This window comes from Zea mays, chromosome 6 (assembly GCF_902167145.1).
Source record: "Zea mays cultivar B73 chromosome 6, Zm-B73-REFERENCE-NAM-5.0, whole genome shotgun sequence".
Classification (NCBI taxonomy): domain Eukaryota; kingdom Viridiplantae; phylum Streptophyta; class Magnoliopsida; order Poales; family Poaceae; genus Zea; species Zea mays.
The window spans coordinates 39,334,528-39,342,350 of NC_050101.1; the positions used below are offsets into that span (position 1 = coordinate 39,334,528).

General features: G+C 42.7%; 2 pseudogenes across 1 annotated transcript; both read left to right on the top strand.

Moving 5' to 3' along the window:
- The first annotated feature begins 3,683 nt into the window (after positions 1–3,683).
- On the top strand, positions 3,684–4,019 carry LOC103629209 (acetyl-CoA carboxylase pseudogene; annotated as a pseudogene). The gene is made up of 2 exons (NR_163485.1): positions 3,684–3,762; positions 3,865–4,019. The product of NR_163485.1 is annotated as an acetyl-CoA carboxylase pseudogene (transcript).
- On the top strand, positions 4,783–7,402 carry LOC103630972 (NEN1 pseudogene; annotated as a pseudogene).

Consider the following 7,823-nt stretch of genomic DNA (forward strand, 5'->3'; position numbering starts at 1 on the left):
TACCAAACCGCCCCCACGCCGCAGCCCTTTGCCCATGCCGGAGTCTGGCACCCAACCGCCACGCGCGCCAGCGTACCGCCCGGGCAACCCCACGTCCGCCGTGGATTCCGCACCCACGCCGCCAGCCATGACGCGGAACGACCGTCCCTACTCCAGCGGAACAACAGCGGAGAAACCTCCGCTCGCCGTATCCCCGTCCTTGGTGCCCCGCTCCACGCTTCCTCGGTGTCCCGCTCCACGCCCGTCGCGTGGTCCCAGCCCCACCCCGTCCTCCTCGCGTCCCCCACCGCTACAGCCACCAGCAGCAGGAAACCCCGCCGCGGGGAGGCACCGCCCCAAGAAGCGCTGCCATGGGGGCGTGGATTCCGCATCACCGACCCTGACCCCTGATAGCGTCGTGCTGGCAATCCTCATCGGGGATGAGGACATCGAGCCCGCGATGCTAGCCAAAGAGGCGAACGGCGGGCACATGGCGGTGGGCCTGAGTCCGGCCCCCAACTCCAAATCCTAAAAACCTAGCCGCCTCTCTACCCATCCTCACCCTCGTCGGCGTCGCCTCTGGCGGTGGCCGACCGCCATCCAAGTTCAAGTCCGCGTCCGTCGACCTCCCGACTTTAATGATTCTTGTTGCGGTAGCAGATCGAGGCTCCGACGAGGTGGCTCCACCAGATCCAGAAGACGGAAGTAGAGAAGAGAAGCGAACCAAAGCAAGCAGGCTTCAAGAACAAGGTACTGGATCAACAACTCCTAGCTGATTCAATTCTTGAGTTTGTTCTTATCCGATCTTCCCTTCCTACTCAGCGTTGCGCTATTCGATTCAATCTTGTGTTCCTCTGTGCTGCTGCAGGGGGAGGGGGAGGACCAAGCGAAAGGGGAACTAGAGCAAGATGGGTGGCGCACTGCTGCTTGCACTCCGCCTCGTCTCTACTGTCGCCGCCCCTAATAAGGTCCACATGCTATTCCCTTTAGCTGCCCTCCTTGCTTGCTGTGAACTGTGAAGAAACACTGCTAAGGCGATACTATACCAGCGAACTCTTCTCGTGTCTGGCTTACTCTCGTTGGATTCATACTTAGTGATATGTGAATAAGCCTTTTTCCGTGGTATTGCGAACTGTATGATGGCATAGGATGATCATAAACATATATGGTAGTTATAGGATGCAGTGGTGCAGGAAGTGGAATTCACCTTTATACCTTAGGCCTGGAGTACCTTGGGCCTATACTGAACCTTGGCTCTGATCAGAATGGAACGACAGTTTCAGGGTCCAAATTCTTTGGAGTTGAACATTGAAAAATCTATTTCTCTCATGCTGAATAGTGGCCTGCTTATTACATTTGGCTCACGTGCTGTTATATCAAGCTATCTTTTTATTAGGCTATTGATTCAAAATTGTAGTTTTAAGTTTTCTTTGCTTCAATAAACCTGATTTGTGCTGTATAGGCAAGCAATTCTTCTAGATTTCCGGTTGGAAGAATGCTATGTTTATTGTATTCATTTTTTGGCAGTTAGAAAAGCACCGGAGAACTGATCAAGGGCTGAAGAAGGGGGTTTTGAAGCTTGAATTTTTCCTTCATGAATCTCAAGGTAATAAGCGAAAATTAAAGAGAGTATGCTCCTTCTGGTTCCATAAGGATATCAGTTTCATTTCATGTTATAGTTGCTTGATAGCATATTCTCCTTCCAGTTCCATAATTATTGTCATTTCCTTTGTTTGTAGCATACAACGAGAGCGAGTACATATCCATTGATTTGACCACTATTTTCTATTACAATATCCATTTATGTGCAGCACAACTTTAATTCTATATGTTGGTTGAAAATTGCAATTCTACAACTTTACTTCTATATGTTGGTTGCAGGTCATAAAAAACCAAACAGATTGACCATATACCACTAATTATGTATATCAGTTTATTATTTCTCTTTCTTTGATTTATTGAAAAATATATTTCAGATGCATTTGGTGACAGATGTGCTTTATGCTTTTATTAACATTTTTTCATATTTTAGAAGGGCAACTCATGTTGCTTTAGCATGGTCAGTTGCACTTAATTCCCCCTTCATGTTTGCTACTACCTTGGAACAGGAGTACAAGAGTGATATTTTTGGCGAGTGAAGTGAGTATACTGATCTATTCATGGTCCCTCTAATAATCTCTACGTTAATGGTGGCATGATCAGGTAAGGTTTTTTATTGATTTGAGTTGACCTATTGAAAGTTATCGAATGGTTCATCTGGGTAACTGGCATTGCAGGGAACTACTTATTGTTTTTCGCAAGAAGACAAACAGAAAGCCTGAGAGGATAATATTGTATAGGCATGTGTTCCAGATTCCTATTTTTGGTTCATTTATTGTATGCTGTTGAGTGAAGTATGTTGACTTATAACTCCTATGCAGGGACGGTGTAAGTGAAGGTCAATTCAGCCATGTTCTCCTTCATGAAATGGATGCCATCAGAAAGGTATGATTTCCAGCATCAGAATTTGTCGGCGAAATATGGTTTGCATTGCCATGCCCATGTCAATGGTTTTGTCCCTTTCCATTTCAAGGCTTGTGCTTCTTTGGAGGAGGGGTATCTACCCCCATTGACGTTTGTGGTTGTTCAGAAAAGGCATCACACAAGGCTTTTCCCTGAGGTTCACGGAAGGCATGATATGACTGATAAAAGTGGAAACATTCTTCCTGGTTAGTGTTTTTGTGTCACACTGTTATTGGGTTCATAAAGCTGCTGCTTCTATAAGCATTTGTTGTCTGGGCCTTATTTTGCATGTCACTTGTGCTGCAGGAACTGTGGTTGACCAAAAGATTTGCCACCCTACTGAGTTTGATTTCTACTTGTGTAGTCATGTTGGCATTCAGGTACGTTGCACATTCTTTTCCAGAACAACACTTATCAGACATCGAGTGTCAAAAATATTTCTTGTCAGGGAACAAGTCGCCTGACCCATTACCATGTGCTCTATGATGAGAACGAATTTACTGCTGATGCACTGCAGTCACTGACCAACAATCTTTGCTACACGTAAGTTCAACTCTCCAATCTCCCTCCATCTCTGACTCTTTGATTTATCTAACATCTCCCTACTTTTGCATAGATAGTTTCATCCAAGGTCAATCGCACTATTTAAACAACTAATCCAGCTTTGGTACTCTATCAGTGAATCTGTGTTGATCACAAGGCTCATGATTTGTCTATGTTTTGTCAAGTTCTATAGATGAAGGGACCCATGGCTCACCAAGTCGTTCCCCTGTTCCCTTTTCCCCTTCAGGAAACCATGCTCAGCTCCCAAGTGGAAGGAGATGACAGGAAGTGGCATATTTGCTGCTAGGGGCGAGACTGAATGAGATGAATCTGCCAATACTTTTGCAACTCCCATTCGAATGACTCCAAAGAATTATCAAGTACTACTTGTGTAGGTTGATTTCTATTCTATTTTGTTCAGGCTTCATAGCTGGCAACCCTTCTATGTTGAATTGTTGATATTAGGAGTATATTTACCTATTCTTCATATAGTTTAACTTTTTTCATAACGACATTTCCATGTGTACCTCTTTATGCAAACTTTATCTATGTTTTTCTTATTATTTTATGCCTGTTTGACTACAACCATGATTTCTTACCTGCTTTTGAGCTCGGAAGTCAGCTATCTTTGTTGACATAAAATATTTATTTCTTATTTCATAGGAAGCATCAAGCAGGAGCTCAAGCGTTATTACTAATTATGTTGGTTATCTCAGCAAAGGTCAGATACCACCAAAGGTATAATATATTATATGCTGAAATGCCCTTATTGCAGATTATACCTGTTGTTGTTGGACTTAAAACATCTTGGTAACTGTGTAACTTCTTTCTTCATTGCAGCACATCTCGCTTGTCAATTTAACTGTTACTCTGAACATAGAGGGGAGCAAATACACGGTACTATAGTTCTCTTTATCTTTCTTCATGTAATTTATGCAGAGACAGAGGCTGCTGGTACACGCCTTCTCATTAATGGTAGAACATGCTTACTACAGGTAAAAATGGCTACAGTTTTATATTTGTATACAGTTTTATATTTGTACTGTTTCATGTTATGTACTAAAACACAGTAATTTTACATATTTTTAATTGAAACTGAAGATATTGGTTCTAGCAATTTTTTCTGAATCTTGCGTTCATTCGAAGGTCATAAAACATTATATTCTTTTTTTAAACCCAATACGGTTCCATTGCTTCTCAATCTGTAGTGAAGATAAAGTATGTGTTCTTTTCAATTTGGAATGGTCATAAGTCAAACTAAACTTCTCCAGTGACAACGATTCAACGAACAAGAACCAAGCCAACAGTTATGCAGTATAGAAAAATCTACTCCCAGTCCCGGGGAGTTTGATTATAAATCATGAATGTTCAGTACCTGGCTCAGTTTTTATTAGCAGTGTAGTGAGACCAAGAGCATGAGGCTTCAAAGAGGAAATTTGTTTAAGGCATAATAGGTTATATTCTTGTTGTCTACTAACATCAGATGCATTCGTTGATGTCTTGATGAGCTGTAGCAGGTTAATCTCTATATCTATGTCACAACATCATCAACTTCACTCTTCATTTGATGCGCTAATGTTACCTGTACCGATCTTCTACAGGGAACCAGCTTCCAGTGCCTCCTGTACCGATCATCGGCAAGGGAGTGCTATAGGAGGAGGTTAAGGTGAGTTTTGTCGCGACTAACGGTGAGCCCACGACTGCGGTCGCGTCGAAGCTGGTCTGGTGGAACATCGTGGAGCAGATGACGATGACGTCGACATCCTGCGCCTCTGCTACGACGCTGCCGACCAGGACGCGAACCCCTCCGTCGCGCGTGCTCTACAAGTCTGGATCCATCATTGTGCTCAGCAGGACTGACTTCCTTAGGCCAGACATGGTACGATTCTTGCCCCCGTCTTCTTATCTATACTGCTTATCATTTCTAATCCATCCATGGGCTTAATGTTTCTTGATTTCTCTATATTTTTTCTCCTTGCCTGGCTTTTGCTTTTGCAGTTAAGGTGCCTTAAAATATGTTTGAATTTTGGTTTGTAAAATATTAGGTCACCAGCTTTCTTTAGATAATTTGTCACTCGCCCTCTAAATATTCTTAGACACCAGGAGCTCGATTAGATCATGAGCGTGGTAGGCATTTCTATGACATATTAACTTAGAAATTTCCCTAACAATTTACCATTCAGTGAATCTATTTAAGGCTTACTTCAGTCTAAAGCACTCTTAGCTAGATCTTTTACTTTCAACCGTAGACTATTTTGAATGAGCTGATGCTCCACCAATTCTTTTGTAGCCTCCTTGCTCGACTCATGATGAAAACCAAGATGTAATATGCCACAAACCTAATAGCGTAAACAGGTAAATGTAAGAGCAGCATAAAATAATTTCGGCTTGCATTTTCTGTGTTACCTCCAACTGTACACTTAAATGTAAACATAAAATTAAACAGACCATGGTTTCTTCGCCCCATAGTGATGCTAAGAAAAAAAATGGTCCTAGAGTAACATTGTATTGGTTGTTGACAAAAAATGTGAGAAATTGAGGTCAATAATAATATATGTGTTGTTTGTTTACATGTACTCATTGTGCACTAATATTTTATCATATAATTTGTTTGCCGTCGCAACGCACGGGCGTTTACCTATTACGTATATAACGTCTGATGTTAACTCCCATTATTATTTCGCTATCTGTTTTAAACTTTTAACTGCAGCTGGCAAGCTTGGCAAACTATTTTGGTCTAGGGAAGCAAAGGCACAGGTAAGAGGTGTCCTCTCTGTTGGCACTTGTACTTGTGCTTGTTATTAGCGCCAAGCAGGAACGCATGATCTTGCTTCCTCTAACTTGGGTTCTAATTTCATGGGCAGGAGCCTGGATGATGTGAAAATGAATATTGACGTTCTCAAGAACTGTGCTACAGTCCTGTTCCTGGTATTTTCACACCTTCTGTTTCCCCTTGAATTAGCCCATCTCACTAAGGCTACTAACTCGAACAGCTTAGACCATCTTCAACAGCTTACCTTTACATATACTCATATTCAAACTACACTCAATAAACAGTTCAATATACAATGTAAAACAATGCAAAACGATGTTTTTAGTGATCATATATGTTCAGTGAGCAGTCGAGCGTAGACGTTCCTTAAATACCTTAGATTCGAAGATGCTGAATAATAATGGCCATAATGTTATGTTTGCAGCCTCATTTTTTTGTTTTAATATCATTCAAAGTAATTTTTTGCTTTTAAATCCCCAAAAATTGTTCTCGTCGCAGCAGGAAAGCCTTCGAGGTGTAGGTGTGCCTACCGTTCAGGAAATGTCGTCGGGGGGGGGGGGGTGCAACAATCAGAACGCAAGGAATAACAAGTGATCCTGCACCAAACAGGGATAATCCTAACGAGTCGTTGCTGGTGGGACTAGGATCGTCCCATGTGGAGGAAATGATGCTAGACACCACTATCACTGTGCAGACGGACGATACAAGGAGCTCAGGTGCCTTTTCTGGGTTCGTTGAGCTAGACGACGTTTCAACGGAGAGTATCAAGATCTCAGGTCCGAGAGCGATCGTCCAGCACAAGGGTTCCCCGCTCCAGCTCATCTGTCCAGGTCTGGAAGTCCGCTGGGTCAACACAAAGGGGTTCCCAAACAGCCCACATCGACCAAAGGTGAGCATAAAGGTCCACATACCTGAGAACCTTAGTAAGGTACTAGGGTTTTCGACGATCTAGCGCAGAGCTCGTCGTCGTCGCCAGGACCAGGAGCAATATGCAGTAATTCCGGATGGAAATCCCTGATTGACAGAGACGCGGATCCGCGTCCAACGGTCTGGCTGAAGTGAGTTTTTTTTAATCTGTTGTCCTTCCATCCTAATTAATTAATCTTGCATTGAGGTGATGATGATCGTCGATCGTGCTCCGATCCTCACTGATCGAGTGCTCTTCTGTTTTGCAGGATTCCTACCTTTGGCAGTGGCCACACCGCAGTCTGCTAGACACATGTATACCTAAAGGAGTGTGACGGTGTCGTTCCCAGGCTTGTTTCCGAAAGGGTAGATCCATCGGAACTGGACTCAATGCTTCAAGGGAACAAGGTGGTGGATGCGTTCGTCTCGGTGGAAAAATTCGACCACCACCAAAGCGCTGGCATTCGGTTGGTTGCCAAGAGGCTGGATGTGCACTTCAAAAGGCAACAGCAGGATTGATCCAAGAAGCTTTCATCTAATGAGGTCTCCCGGTGGGTTGTTGAAAGGATGGTCAGTCTTCATGACCAATATGAAGAATACTGGATCATCAGATGTTTTTTGATCTTGGCTTGTAATTCTTTGTTGTTCCCAACAACCAGTTCATTTCTGGCAAGGACTATATTGTAACTGAAAGTTTAGAGGAAGTAAAGAATTATGACTGGTGTCAGAGACTCTGTGATGATATTGTTGCAAAGTCTGAGAAGTTCATGTTGGAGAGAGCAAGTCATGTTGCAACACCCCACATCCAAGGATGTATTCTTTTTTTATGGTAATAACCCTTCAGTTATTTTTTCACAGAGGTGTAGTAATTCTGCTTTTATGTTGTAGTTTTTTAGATGCACATGATTCAGTAATTACATTGTGTGTAGATGTATATCACTATAAATATCCAGTAATAACAACCAGTTACAAACTTTTAAGATTCAGTAATTTCTTATTTGTTTTAGATTTATTATTAGGACAATGTTGATTGCCCTGTCACTCCACTAGTTGGCACACCCCGCTGGAAGTTTTTTACTTCCAAAATCATGAAGAGTATATGTGATCTTGACAAGACCCC